Below are 16,330 nucleotides of genomic sequence, written 5' to 3' on the forward strand. Positions count from 1 at the left end.
CCCAAGGAATGATATGGCAGACACAGCACAAGATCCCATTTGTAAACAAATGGCTGAGATGTCAGAAATTGAGTTAGGAATTTGGATAGCAAATAAGATCAACAGAATGAAGGTAAAGATGGAATTGGAATTTCAAGGAGTAATTCAAGATGTCTCAAGAATTCAACGAATTCAAAGACAAAATCACCAAAGATTTTGACACATTGACAAGGCAAGAACTTGCAGCCCTCAAAGATCTGAGAAATACAGTAAATCACTCAGTAATAGAATGGAGCAGGAAGAAGAAAGGATCTCTGACATTGAAGACAAAGCTTTTGATGGCTCCCCAATGCTCAAAGAGAAAAAAAAGTGAAGAACAAAAATGGATCATTCTCTCAGAGAGCCCTGGGATAATTCAAAGAGATCTAATATTCGCCTTATAGGAATACCTGAAGGTGATGAGGTTGCTGCAAAGGATACAGATGCTTTACTTCATGAAATAATCAAAGAGAATTTTCCAGACATGCCAAGAGATTCTGAAGTTCAGATAGCAGACAGTTTCAGAACACTGGCATGACTTAACCCCAATAAAAATGCTGATAGACACATTATAATTAGCTTCACCAAAGGTAATATGAAGGAGAAAATTCTGCAAGCACCAAGATGTAAGAAAACCACAACCTACAAGGGAAAGAACATTAGAATGACTGCACATCTCTCTGCTGAAACATTTCAAGCTAGAAGAGGGTGGTCATCGACTTTTAATCTCCTTAAACAAAATAACTTTCAACCCAGGATCCTGTATCCAGCTAAACTGAGTTTCATCTGTGATGGGGAAATTAAATACTTTAATGACATTCACATGTTGAAGAAATTTGCCACAACTAAACCAGCTCTCCAGGATATTCTCAGACCTATCCTCCATTATGAACAGCACAATCCTCCACCACCAAAGTAAACTCACTCAGAAAGTTTTGATCAAATTCCAACTTCCACAGTGGCGAAAGGATTAAAAATGTCCACTAGACTTTCGAACAACTTGATACCCAAAATACTATCTGGCTTATCAATACTCTCAATTAATGTGAATGGCTTAAATTGCCCTCTAAAGAGGCACAGGTTGGCTGACTGGATACAAAAACTCAGGCCAGACATCTGTTGCATTCAAGAATCTCACCTTACCTTAAAAGATAAACATAGCCTCAGGTGAGGGGATGGTCATCTGTAATTCAGGCAAATGGAAATCAGAGAAAAGCTGGTGTTGCAATTTTATTCACAGATACAATAGGCTTTAAACCAACAAAAGTAAGGAAAGATAAGAATAGTCACTTCATATTTGTTAAGGGCAACACTCAACATGATGAGATTTCAATTATTAACATTTATGCACCCAACCAGAATGCACCTCAATTTATAAGAGAGACTCTAACATACATGAGCAACTTGATTTCTTCCAGCAAAATAATAGTCGGAGATTTTTTCTTTTTTTTTTTTTTTTTAGAGACAGAGTCTCACTGTACCACCCTTGGGTAGAGTGCCCTGGTGTCACACGGCTCACAGCAACCTCTAACTCTTGGGCTTACGCGATTCTCTTGCCTCAGCCTCCTGAGCAGCTGGGACTACAGGCGCCCGCCACAACGCCCGGCTATTTTTTTGTTGTTGTTGCGGTTTGGCCAGGGCTGGGTTTGAACCTGCCACCCTCGGCATATGGGGCCGGCGCCCTACTCACTGAGCCACAGGCGCTGCCCAATAGTCGGAGATTTTAATACTCCTTTGGCACTGTTGGATAGATCCTCCAAAAAGAAGCTAAGCCAAGAAACTTTAGACTCAAACTTAATTATTCAACATTTGCATTTAATAAACATCTACAGAACATTTCATCCTAACAAAACTGAATATACATTCTTCTCATCAGCCCATGGATCATCCTCCAAAACTGATCACATCTTAGGTCACAAGTCTAACCTCAGCAAATTTAAAAGAATAAAAAATGATTCCTTGTATTTTCTCAGACCATCGTGGAATAAAAGTTGAACTCAGTAACAACAGGAATCTGCATATGCATAAAAAAACATGGAAACTAAATAACCTCATGCTGAATGATAGCTGGGTCATAGATGAGAGTAAGAAGTAAATTACCAAATTTTTGGAACAAAACAATAATGAAGACATGAACTATCAGAACCTCTGAGATACTGCAAAGGCAGTCCTAGGAGGGAAATTTATAGCGTTGCAAGCCTTCCTCAAAAGAGCGGAAAGAGAGGAAGTCAACAACTTAATGGAACATCTCAAGCAATTGGACAAGGAAGAACATTCTAATCCTAAACCCAGCAGAAGAAAAGAAATAACTAAAATTAGAGCAGAACTAAATGAAATTGAAAACAAAGGAATCATACAACAGATCAACCAATGAGTTGGTTTTTTGAAAAGGTCAATAAAATAGATAAACCTTTGGCTAACCTAACCAGAAGTACAAGAGTAAAATCCCTAATTTCATCAATCAGAAATGATAAAGGACAAATAACAGACTCCTCAGAAATTCAACAAATCATAATGAATATTACATAAAACTTTATTCTCAGAAGTATGAAAATCTGAAAGAAATAGATCAATACCTGGAAACATGCCACTCTCCTAGACTTAGCCAGAAAGAAGTGGAAATGTTGAACAAGCCTATAACAAGCTGTGAAATAGCATCAACTATAAGAAATCTCCCCAAAAAGAAAACCTCGGGACCAGATGGCTTCACATGAGAATTCTACCAAACCTTTAAAGAGGAACTAGTACCTATATTACTTAACCTTTTCCAAAACATAGAAAAAGAAGGAATACTTCCCAACACATTCTGTGAGGCAAATATCACCCTGATCCCCAAACCAGGAAAAGACCAACAAGAGAAGAAAATTATAGACCAATATCTCTAATGAATATTGATGCAAAAATATTCAATCAGATCCTAGCAAACAGAATCCAAAACACATACATCATGACCCTGGGTTTCAACCCAGGGTCCCAAGGATGGTTCAGTATAAATAAATTCATAAATATAACACATCACATAAACAAATTAAAAAACAAAGACCATATGATTCTCTCAATTGATGCAGAAAAAGCTTTTGATAATATCCAACATCCTTTCATGATAAGAATGCTTAAGAAAATAGGTATAGAAGGAACATTTCATTTTTCTTTCTTCTTCTTCTTTTTTTTTTTTTTTTTGTAGAGACAGAGTCTTACTTTATCGCCTTTGGTAGAATGCCATGATGTCACACAGCTCACTGCCACCTCCAGTTCCTGGGCTTAGGCAATTCTCTTGCCTCAGCCTCCCAAGTAACTGGGACTACAGGCACCCACCACAATGCCCGGCTATTTTTTTGTTGCAGTTTGGCAGGGACCAGGTTTGAACCCACCACCCTCGGTATATGGGGCCAGCACCCTACTCACTGAGCCACAGGCACTGCCCAGAAGGAACATTTCTTAAACTAATAGAGGCCATCTACAGCAAATCCACAGCCAATATCATATTGAATGGAGTAAAATTGAAATCACTTCCACTCAGATCAGGAACCAGGCAAGGATGCCCACTGTCTCCACTGCTTTTTAACATTGTAATGGAAGTCTTAGCCACTGCAATCAGGCAAGAGAAGGCAATCAAGGGGATCCAAATAGGACCAGAGGAGATCAAAAAGTCACTTTTTGCAAACGGTATGATTATATATCTGGAAAACCCCAGGGAATCAACTACAAAACTCCTAGAAGTGATCAAGGAATATAGCAATGTCTCAGGATACAAAATTAAAACTCACAGTCTGTAGCCTTTATAGATACTAATAATAGTCAAGGGGAAAAAACAATCAAGGACTCTATTCCCTTTACTATAGCGCCAAAGAAGATGAAATATCTGGGAATGTATTTAACTTAGGATGCGAAAAATCTCTATAAAGAGAACTATGAAAGGCGGCGCCTGTGTCTCAGTTGGCAAGGCGCCGGCCCCATATACCAAGGGTGGCAGGTTCAAACCCGGCCCCGGCCAAACTGCAACCAAAAAATAGCTGGGCGTTGTGGCAGGCACCTGTAGTCCCAGCTACTCGGGAGGCTGAGGCAAGAGAATCGCTTAAGCCCAGGAGTTGGAGGTTGCTGTGAGCTGTGTGAGGCCACGGCATTCTACCGAGGGCCATAAAGTGAGACTCTGTCTCTACAAAAAAAAAAAAAAAAGAAAAGAAAAAAGAAAAGAGCACTATGAAGCTCTGAGAAAAGAAGTAGCTGACGATGTTACCAAATGGAAAAATATACAATGCTCGTGGCTGGGAAGAATCAACATTGTTAAAATGTCTATACTACTTAAAGCAATCTACAGATTTAATGCAATCCCTATTAAAGCACCTCTGTCATACTTTAAAGGCCTGGAAAAATTAGTGCTTTGTTTTATATGGAAACAGAAAAAACCTCGATTAGCCAAGACATTACTCAGAAATAAAAACAAATCAGGAGGAATCATGGTACCAGACTTCAGACTATACTATAAATTGATAGTGATCAAGACAGCATGGTACTGGCACAAAAATAGAGAGATAGATGTATGGAATAGAACTGAAGACCAAGAGGTGACTCTGGACACTTATCATCATTTGATTTTTGATAAGCCTATCAAAAATATAAATTGGGGAAAAGATTCCCTATTCAACAAATGGTGCTGGGTGAATTGGCTGGTGACCTGTAGAAGACTGAAACTGGACCCACACCTTTCTCCTCTTAACAAAAATTGACTCTCACTGGTTTAACTGGACTTAAACTTAAGACATGAAACTATAAAAGTTCTTAGAGAGAGTGCAGGGGAACACTTGAAAAAATTGGCCTGGGAGAATACTTTATGAGGAGGACACCCTGGGCAATTGAAGCAACATCAAAAATACATTACTGGGATCTGATCAAATTAAGCTTCTGCACTGCCAAAAACACACTAAATAAAGCAAGTAGCCATCCCTCAGAATGGGAGAGGATTTTTGCAAGTTATATTCCGACAAAGGTCTAATAACCAGAATCCACAGAGAACTCAAACTTATTACTAAGCAAAAAACAAGTGATCCCATTTCATTGTTGGCAAGAGACATGAACAGAAGCTTCTTTGAAGAAGACAGGCACATGGTCTACAGACACATGAAAAAATGCTCATCATCTTTCATCATCAGAGAAATGCAAACCAAAACCATTCTGAGATAACATCTAACTCCGGTAAGAGTAGCCCACATCACAAAATCCCCAAACTACAGATGTTGGCATGGATTTGGAGAAAAGGGAACACTTCTGCACTGCTGGTGGGAATTTAAGCTAATAGATTCCTTTTGGAAGGAAGTTTGGAGAACACTCAGGGATCTAAATGTAGACCTGCTGTTTGAAGCTGCAATTCCTCTTCTAGGTATATATCCAAAGGACCAAAAATCATTTGGCAATAAAGATATTTGCACCAGATTGTTAATTGCCGCTCAATTCATAATTGCCAAGTCATGGAAGAAGCCCAAGTGCCCATTGACCCATGAATGGATTAATAAATAGTGGTATATGTATACCATGGAATACTATGCAGCAGTAAAAAAATGGAGACTTTATCTCTTTTATGTTTACATGGATGGAGCTGGAAAATATTGTTCTTAGTAAAGTATCTCAGGAATGGAAGAAAAAAATATCCAATGTACTCAGTACTACTGTGAAACCAATTTATAATCACTCACACTTGCATATGAAAAATGAAACACAACTATAGCCTAGGATGGAGGAGGGAAGGGGAGGTAGAAGAGAAGGGAGGGGGCGGGTCAATAGAGGGAGGGTTAGTAGGGGGACCACACCTATGGAGCATATTGCAAGTACAAATTGGATCTATCAGGTGTAGAACACAAATGTCTTAATGCTATAATTGGGTAAACGAGGTGAAGGCTATGTTGATTAGTAGGGTGTAAGCACTCCAATTTGTACAAATAATCAACACATTGAATCCCATAGTGGCATAAATGTATTTATGATCTATGTACAAATGACTTAGTAAAACCAAACAAACAAAACCAATGGTATGTTAAAAAAGAAAAAAAAAAAAGGTCCAAACTTCCAATTGGGTGGCGTGAGAAGTATACCCAAAAACCAGTGAAAAATCTATGCCAAAGAATAATCTTACTGTCCCTTTAAAACCTCCCAGCAATTGGTTTTAAAAAAAAAGTTTGAAATTGTGTATGTGTGAGTACTTAGAGACTGACTGAAACAATAACAATAGGTGGGCTTTCGTGCCCCTCCCCTCCACAGAGGGTAAAACAATTGTGTGACTGGCCCCTGTTTGTATCTCAGTGTTTTTTTTTTTTTTTTTTGTAGCAACAGAGTCTCACTTTATCACCCTCAGTAGAGTGCAGTGGCATCACACGGCTCACAGCAACCTCCAGCTCCTGAGCTTAGGCTATTCTCTTGCCTTAGCCTCCTGAGTAGCTGGGACTACAGGTGTCTGCCACAACAACTGGCTATCTTTTGTTGCAGTTTGGCTGGGGCTGGGTTCGAGCTTGCCATCCTCAGTATATGGGGCCGGCACCCTACCCATTGAGCCACAGGCACCGCCCCCTTTTAAACTTTCTAATTGTTAGTCTGGCCAAGTAAATAATTAACTCCGTGATATACTATAATCCTGTTTTATAAAAAGTGAATTTTTGAACGTGAAAGAAATTAAATAGAAACTATTTTTCTTTTTTTTTTTTTGTAACTGGCTGAATACAAAGTTTATCCTAAAGAAAAAGAAAAAAGAAATGTTAAGAGAGACTGACAAATTCTCTCGAATTCAAATTCCTGATGTCTTTAAAAATTAAGTACCTTTGGACTAAAAGCAGACTTTTAGAACTTTGATTGAAAAATTAACATGTTGGGTGGCTCCTGTGGCTCAGTGGGTAGGGCACTGGCCCCATATATCAAGGGAGACGGGTCCGAACCCAGCCTGGGCCAGCTAAAACAGCAGTGGCAATTGCAACAAAAATAGCTGGGCATTGTGGCGGGTGCCTGTAGTCCCAAGTACTCGGGAGGCCGGGAGGCCGGGAGGCTGAGGCAAGAGAATCACCTTAGCCCAAGAGCTGGAGGTTGCTGTGAGTTGTGACGCCATAGCACTCTACTGAGGGTGAGAAAAAAAAAAAAAAAAGAAAGAAAAATTAACATGTTTGTGAGTATTGCTAACCTAATGTCAAACAAAACAGAAATCAATTACATGAAATTGAGTTAATTTGTTATGGCGTTTTGTTTGAAATATTGCTAATTCTGGGCGGTGCCTGTAGCTCAAGGAATAGGGCACTGGTCCCATATGCCAGAGGTGGCGGGTTCAAACCTAGCCCCGGCCAAAAAAAAAAACAAACACAAAAAAGATATATTGCTAATTCTTTTTGTGTTGTTTTCTGTAAGTCAAGAAAACCATTTTCTATCCTTTAAGCTATTTGTAGCTTTTCAAGCAATGTACATACTTATGAACAGAATTTGAAATATGTATTTTTTTCTCTCTCCTTGATTTCCCCAGAATTTGAAAGTCATTTGTAAGTATTCTTAGTTTCTGACAATACAGTTATTTGCATAAGTTCAATAAGAATCTGTTTTGATCTATAGGATGTGATGAAGGCACTGGTTATTTTACCAAGGCTTTGGCCAGAATAGCATTTCCAGAAGTGTCCAGACAGTGTTAAGGAATTAAGGTTGACTTTATTTATTTTTTATTATTAAATCATAGCTGTGTACATTAATGCGATCATGGGGCACCATACACTGGTTTTATAGACTGTTTGACACATTTTCATCACACTGGTTAACATAGCCTTCCTGGCATTTTCTTAGTTATTGTGTTAAGACATTTATATTCTACATTTACTGAGTTTCACATGTACCCTTGTAAGATGCACCACAGGTGTAATCCCACCAATCAGCCTCCCTCTGCCCATCCTCCTCCCTTTCCCTTCCTCTCCCGCTTCCCCATATTCTTAGGTTATAACTGGGTTATAGCTTTCATATGAAAGCCATAAATTAGTTTCATAGTAGGGCTGAATACATTGGATACTTTTTCTTCCATTCCTGAGATACTTTACTAAGAAGAATACATTCCAGCTCCATCCATGTAAACATGAAAGAGGTAAAGTCTCCATCTTTCTTTAAGGCTGCATAATATTCCATGGTGTACATATACCACAATTTATTAATCCATTCGTTGATCAATGGGCACTTGGGCTTTTTTCATGACTTAGCAATGATGAATTGGGTTGCAATAAACATTCTGGTACAAATATCTTTGTTATAATGTGATTTTTGTTCTTCTGGGTATATACCTAGTAGAGGAATTATAGGATTGAATGGCAGATCTATTTTTAGATCTTTAAGTGTTCTCCCAACATCTTTCCAAAAGGAACTATTAATTTGAATTCCACCAGCAGTGTAGAAGTGTTCCCTTTTCTCCACATCCACACCAATTTCTCTGGTCTTGGGATTTTGTGATATGGGCTAATCTTACTGGAGTTAGATGATATCTCAAAGTAGTTTTGATTTGCATTTCTCTGATGATTAAAGATGATGAGCATTTTTTCATGTCTGTAGGCTGTGTGCCTGTCTTCAGAGAAGTTTCTCTTCAAGTCCCTTGCCCAGCCTGAGATGGGATCACTTGTTCTTTTGTTGCTTATACGTTTGAGTTCTCTGTAGATTCTGGTTATTAAACCTTTATCAGAGACATAACCTGCAAATATCTTCTCCCATTCTGAGGGCTGTTTGCTTGCTTTACTTACTATGCTCTTGGCTGTGCAGAAGCTTTTTAGTTTGATCAGGTCCCAGTAGTGTATTTTTGAAATTGCTTCAATTGCCGGGGCGGGGGGAGGTCCTCCTCATAAAATACTCACCTATACCAATTTCACCAAGGGTTTCCCCACAATCTCTTCTAGTATTTTTATAGTTTCATGTCTTAAGTTTAAATCTTTAATCCAGTGAGAGTCTATCTTAGTTAATGGTGAAAGGTGTGGATCCAGTTTCAATCTTCTACAGGTTGCCAGCCAGTTCACCTGGCACGATTTGTTGAATAGGGAATCTTTTCCCCCACTGAATGTTTTTAATTGGCTTGTCAAAGATCAAATAATGGTAAGTAGCTGGATTCATCTCTTGGTTCTCTGTTCTGTTCCAGACATCTACTTCTCTGTTTTTGTGCCAGTACCATGCTGTTTTGATCACTACCAATTTATAGTATAGTCTGAGGTCTGGTAGAGTGATTCCTCCTGCTTTGTTTTTATTTCTGAGTAATGTCTTGGCTATTTGAGATTTTTTCTGATTCCATATAAAACAAAGTATTATTAATAGGAATTGCATTAAAATTGTATATTGCTTTGGGTAGTATGGACATTTATTTTTTTATTTTTTTTATTTTTTTTGGTAGTATGGACATTTTAACAATGTTGATTCTTCCCAGCCATGAGCATGGTATGTTTTTCCATTTGTTAACATTTTTAGCTATTTCTTTTCTTAGAGTTTCATAGTTCTCTTTATAGAGATCTTTCATGTCCTTTGTTAGATAAACTCCCAAATATTTCATCTTCTTTGGCACTATTGTGACTGGAATAGAGTCCTTAACTGTTTTTTAAGCTTGACTATTGTTGGTATATATAAAGGCTACCGATTTATGAATGTTGATTTTGTAACCTGAGATTCTGCTATATTCCTTGATCATTTCTAAGAGTTCTGTAGTAGAATACCTGGTGTTTTCCAGATATATAATCATATCATCTGCGAAGAGTGAAAGTTTGATCTCTTCTGACCCTATATGGATACCCTTGATGGGACAGATTGCTATAATTTACTATCTCTCTACCCTGACTACAGTGTAAGGTCCATCTTTGGTTCATTACTGTATGCCCCTTACCTAGAACCGAGTAGGCACTCAAATATTTGTGGATGACGTAATGTCACTAACTTCAGTAATTTCACAGCAGAATATGCAGTAGAAAAACTCTCACACAAGCTCAGAGGCTGTCTTTGTCATCCCCCCAACCTACCCTCAGTTCTCACTTTTTATTTATGAAATGCTAAACTCAGAGACTTGTTTAGAAGTTCACCTCTGGGGCACAATAAAAAATAACAAAATACCAGAAAAAAGAAAAAGAGATGAGACTGGGTGAGAGAAGTGGCTCCCACCTGCCTTCCCAGCACCCGGAGGTCCAGGCAGGAAGATCTCTTGAGCTCAGAAGTTCCAGACGAGCCTGAGTAAGAGCAAGACCTCCACTCTACTAAAAATAGAAACATTAGTAAGATGTTGTGGCAGGTGCCTGTAGTTCCAGCTATTCAGGAGGCTGAGATAGGAGGGTTGCCTGAGCCCAGGAATTTGAGGTTACTTTGAGCTGGGTGGACTCCACAGCATTCCAGCTTGGGCAGCAGTGTGGGACTCAGTCTGTAAATAAAGAAATAGGCTCGCTGCCTGTGGCTCAAACGGTTAAGGCGCTAGCTGCATACACCTGAGCTGGCAGGTTCAAATCCAGGCTGGGCCCACTAAACAATGACGACTGCAACCAAAAAACAGCCAGCATTGTGGCAGGTGCCTGTGGTCCCAGCTACTTGGGAGGCGGAGGCAGGAGAATCGTTTGAGCCCAGGAGTTGGAGGTTGCTGTGAGCTGTGATGGTACAGTACTTTACCCAAGGCAACAGCTTGAGGCTCTGTCTCAAATAATAATAACAATAATAATAAAGAAATAGGACTTCAAGCCTGAACTCACAATTTTTTTTTTTTTTTTTTTTGTTAAGAGACTGAGTCTCGGGAGGCGACTGTGGCTCAGTCGGTAAGGCCCTGGCCCCATATACCGAGGGTGGCGGGTTCAAACCCAGCCCCGGCTGAACTGCAACCAAAAAATAGCCGGGGGTTGTGGTGGGCGCCTGTAGTCCCAGCTAATCGGGAGTCTGAGGCAAGAGAATCGTTTAAGCCCACGAGTTGGAAGTTTCTGTGAGCTGTGTGAGGGCACGGCACTCTACTGAGGGCCATAAAGTGAGACTCTGTCTCTACAAAAAAAAAAAAAAAAGAGAGAGACTGAGTCTCACTTTATGGCCCTCAGTAGAGTGTCATGGTGCTACAGGTCACAGTAACCTCCAACTACTGGACTCAGGCCATTTTCCTGCCTCAGCCTCCCGACCAGCTGGGACCACAGGTGCCCACCACAACGCCCTGCTGTTTTTTGTTGCACTTTGGCTGGGGCTGGGTTTGTACTGCCATCCTTGGTATATGGAGCCGGTGCCCTACCCACTGAGCCACTGGCACTGCCCCAGAACTCACAATGTTTTCAATATTTTATGGTAATTTATTCCAATAAAAAAATTTTAATACAGGTGGTGCCTGTGGCTCAGTGAATATGGTGCCAGCCCCCTATACCGAGGGTGGCAGGTTCAAACCTGACCCTGGCCAAACTGCAACAAAAAATAGCTGGGCGTTGTGGTGGGCACCTGTAGTCCCATCTCGGGAGACTGAGGCAAGAGAATCGCTTAAGCTGAGGAGGTGGAGGTTGCTGTGAGCTGTGACAGCATAGCACTCTGCAGAGGGTGACAAAATGAGACTCTGTCTCTAAAAAAAAAAAAAAAAATTACAAAACCCACCATCCAAGGGTGTGGTGGGAGGCAGGAAAGTAGGAGAGTAAAAGCACAGGGAGAAAACAAAATCCAACAGCTAGAATTACAAATCCCATCAGGTGGCGCCTGTGGCCCCAGGCACAGGGGATGGCAAGGGTAGAAATACCTGTGGTCCTTTCAGACTCAGGTGGTGTTAAGAATCCACACTGGCATCAGGAAGATTCTGCCTTACGTGCACCAGAGACGGATCTTCCAGTTCGTCAGAGAGAAGTGAATAAGCACAGGGCCCTTGGCAGCCTCCCTCAACTCCCACCCATTCCCTTTGTGGGGCAGGCAACTCAGTGGCCTGCAGCAGCCTTCTTTGACAGGAGATGGGTGTGGTGAAGGGAACTTCTCTGCAGAAGTTGAGCTGCTAAGGGCAGACTGCAGGTCCACTGTCTTGTGGGAGAGTTGGGAGAGTTGGTTGCCTAAGGTGACCTCCAAGGAGAAGAGTCACAACTGGAAGAAGTACACTTTTTAGGGGTCGGTGCTTCACTGGTGCTGATAATGAATAAAGAGGATGGAAAAGAGGCAGCCGCTGATCTGCCGTGAGAAAAGCCAAGCGCAAACCAACCCCAAAGTAGTAAGGCCAGTTCTTTTCTGTGTTTGACAACGGTTGGTGCATTTCAATTCCTTTATTGAACTTACGATGTTTGAAGCAACACAGTGAGTACAGAAGGGACATGTGAAGGAGACTAACTAGCTGACCAACAAGATGGATGGGAAGAGGCTCAGGAACATTCCCTGGGTAAGGAAAGGAGCCTGCAACAAGAGCTTGAAAAGCATGTCAGCAACTGTTCTGCTGACACGAGGGAATGGATGAGCCTTCCTCCCTGATACCTCAGGTGCCAGGTCAGCCATATCCTGAAACCAAATGGCATTCACAACTCCACTGAGCACAAACGGGGAACACCCAGAAGGCACTGAAAATTGATGTGAGGCTATTCCAGCCAGGACCAGACATCTCCATGCAGTGATGGATCACCAATAATTGGGGCTGTTACTCACATCTCCGTGCAGTGATGGATCACCAATAATTGGGGCTGTTACTCACTGAAGCATAGGAATAAACATCCGTTTTTTTTTTGTGTGTGTGTGTTTTTTTTTTGTTTTTTTTGTTTTTTTTTTTTTGTGGTTTTGGGCCGGGGCTGGGTTTGAACCCACACCTCCATCATATGGGACCGGCGCCCTACTCCTTGAGCCACAGGCGCCGCCCAGGAATAAACAGCCGAAAGAACTAGAGGGGATGAAACCAGAATACTCCAGCATTCCAAGCACAATCCTGGAAAATTCTGCTAACAATACGTGCCTCACTCTCTTGCTTCTGCTCCCTGCTCTGGGCTCCCCTCTGCACCAAGACACTGCTTGCCCTTCTTTGGCGCTGCTCCTCTCTCTTTTGCTGAATTGGAGCATCTAACTTTGAGAAGGTGTAAATACCCCATATAGAGTCTTTGATTCCCCTGGTAAGGTCCTAGAGAAAGGTTTTGACACTGTCAGCCATCTCTTCACCACCCAGACTATCAACCGCACAGAAAGAGAAGCACCCCAAAAGCTCTCATCACATAGGACCTGCCCCGCCCTCTGTGGGCAGCTCAGCTCCTGGCCTAGCTACAGGATCTGCCCAGCACTCCCAGGGCTGGGGCTGCTGTGCCCACCAAATTTTAATACATTTGTATGTATCAGGATAAACAAAAAGAGGTCATCTAGTGGGAAATCCCTCAACCTTCAACGAGAGGTTTATAAGATCCTTAACTCATCCCATTCACTACTCCATACCTCTTTTTTTGTGTGTGTGTGTGGTTTTTGGCCAGGGCTGGGTTTGAACCCACCACCTCTGGTATATGGGGCCGGTGCCCTACTCCTTTGAGCCACAGGCACTGGGCTCCCCTCTACTCGTTTGAGCCACAGGCACTGGGCTCCCCTCTGTGCCAAGACATACCTCTTTTTAAAATCAAGGAAGAAAGGAGCTCACTAAAAACACTCAGGGAGAGGGCGGCGCCTGTGGTTCATTGGTTAGGGTGCCAGTCCCACATACCGGAGGTGGTGGGTTCAAACCTGGCCCCAGACAAACTGCAACAAAAAATATCTGGTTGTTGTGGCAGGCACCTGTAGTCCCAGCTACTCGGGAGTCTAAGGCAAGAGAATCGTCTAAGCCCAGGAGTTGGAGGTTGCAGTGAGCTGTGATGCCACAGCACTCTACTAAGAGTGACATAGTGAAACACTGTCTCCAAAAAAAAATCAAAAAACACTCAGGGAGAACCAGGCATAAACAAACTTAGTGAGTGAATTAACGAACTAAAGGAATTACCTCTCCTCAGGTCATATGTCAGACCTTCTTATGGTCTGTATAACATCTTCATTCCTCTTGGAACTTTAAAGCGGTGGTTCTCATTCTCACCTCACTTTCCTTTCCTTTTCTTTTTTTGTTTTTGTTGACAGTCTCACTATGTCACCCTCGGTGGAGTGCTATAGCCTCACAGCAATGTCAAAGTCTTGGACTTAATCGATTCTCTTGCCTCAGCCTCCTGAGTAGCTGGGACTACAGGCGCCCGCCACAACACTGGGCTATTTTTTGGTTGCAGTTGTCGTTGTTTAGCAGGCCCAGGCCGGGCTCGAACCCAACTCACTTAGCCTCCTTTTCTTTTTTTAAGGCTAAGTTAAGCGAAGCAGTGGGAGTGGAGAAAGAACAGAGAGTCTATAACTGGCCGTGATTACTTAGTTGTAAACCACTGCAATCTAACTGGCCGGCATTCACTTTTTGACCTCAGAACACTTTTACACTCTTAAAAATTACTGAGGTCGGGCGGCGCCTGTGGCTCAGTGAGTAGGGCGCCGTCCCCATATGCCAAGGGTGGCGGGTTCAAACCCAGCCCCGGCCAAACTGCAACAAAAAAATAGCCGGGCGTTGTGGCGGGCGCCTGTAGTCCCAGCTGCCCGGGAGGCTGAGGCAAGAGAATCGCGTAAGCCCAAGAGTTAGAGGTTGCTGTGAGCCAGGTGATGCCACGGCACTCTACCCGAGGGCGGTACAGTGAGACTCTGTCTCTACAAAAAAAAAAAAAAAAATACTGAGGCCTGTGTGGCACCTACAGCTCAAAGGAGTAGGGTGCCAGTCCCACCATATACTGGAGGTGGCGGATTCAAACCTGGCCCTGGCCAAAAACTGCAAAATTAAAAAAAAAAAAAAAATTACTGAGGCCCCTAAACTTTTTGCTTGCATGGGTAATATTTGATAATTGCTGTAAGAAATTAAAACTTAGAAAACTTTTAAGTGATTTAAAAATACTTAAGTCACTTAGAAGCAATAAACCTATTACATATGGCCAGACTCATGTCTGTAATCCCAGCACTCTGGGAAGCCGAGGCAGGTGGATTGCCTGAGCTCATGAGTTCCAGACCAGCCTGAACCGTAAGACCTCGTCGAAAAATAGCCAGGCATTGTGGCGGGCACCTGTAATCCCAGCTACTTGGGAAGCTGAGGCAGGAGGATCGCTTGAGCCCAAGAGTTTGAGGTTGTGGTGAGCTATGACACCATGGCAGTGTACTGAGGGTGACAAAATGAGTCTCTGTCTCCAAAACGTAAACAAAAACCATTACATATAAGCATGAGAAATATTTTTATGAAAAATAGCTATATTTAAAAAAAACACAAGTATGCACATACTCTCTCTGTAAAAAGAGTGATGTTTTACATTCTTGCAAATGTCTTCAACATCTGGCTTCACAGAATTGCTGTGCCTCTCACATTTGCTTCTGCCTTCGACCTGCTGTGCTAGTGTGGAGTCCTGGCAAACTCCACTGTGCACTTGTGAATGAGGAAAAAGGCAAGTAACCTCTCACTAGTATTACAAGAATAGTTTCAACCTTCCCAGGCCCTCCAGTCACACTTCGAGAACCTGTTTTCTGGGAGATGTTACCACCTCTCCTTCCTGTAATCACCATCTAGGAATTTTTTAAAAACTATAAAAACATGACTGGTCCAACGGCAGTGGGGTTTATTAACATTAGTGTTACTAAAGTTGATACACAACCCCCTACGGCTAAATTTGACTGGCTTAAAAAAAATACAAAAACTTTACTGTGTACAGCTTTTGCCCTTTCTCCTGCATTTTATTATTATCTGAGACAGAGTCTCACTATGTCACCCTCAGAAGAGTGCTGTGGCATCACAGCTCACAGCAACTTCAAACTCTTGGGTTTAAGCAATTCTTTTGCCTCAGCCTCCTGAGTAGCTGGGACCACAGGAGCCCGCTACGATGTCTGGCTATTTTTTGGTTGCAGTTGTCATTGTTGTTTAGCAGGCCAGGGCGGGTGTTGAACCCACCAGCCTTGGCATATGTGGCTGGTGCCCTGCTAACTGAGCTTTAGGCGCTGAGCCTGCATTTTATTAGCATAGTATTTATTTATTATTATTTTTCTTTTGGTAGTTTTTGGCCAGGGCTGGTGCCCTACTCCTTTCAGCCACAGGCACTGCCCTATTATAGTTATTTTGTTACTTAAATTTGCCAGGGGCCATGCTAATCCCTGTATCATTCCAAGTTTAGACTATGTGCTGCTGCAGTGAGCACATCTGCATTTTACAGCCATACTTGAGAGGGTTACTCCCTCCTTTTCAGAGGCTCCCCTAAGCCTGAGCTTCTCCCAAATGTAATGGGCAGTTCTCACTTTCCCCTGTTTTTTTTGCTAAATATTATTTTATTATTTTATTAAATCATAACTGTATACATTG

At 41.9% G+C, this 16,330-nt stretch overlaps 1 pseudogene; it reads right to left on the reverse strand.

Annotated features, from left to right (window-relative positions):
• Nucleotides 1-11,903: 11,903 nt before the first annotated feature.
• Nucleotides 11,904-13,123, reverse strand: LOC128588467 (etoposide-induced protein 2.4 homolog; annotated as a pseudogene).
• Nucleotides 13,124-16,330: the final 3,207 nt, after the last annotated feature.

This window comes from Nycticebus coucang, chromosome 6 (assembly GCF_027406575.1).
Source record: "Nycticebus coucang isolate mNycCou1 chromosome 6, mNycCou1.pri, whole genome shotgun sequence".
NCBI lineage: Eukaryota > Metazoa > Chordata > Mammalia > Primates > Lorisidae > Nycticebus > Nycticebus coucang.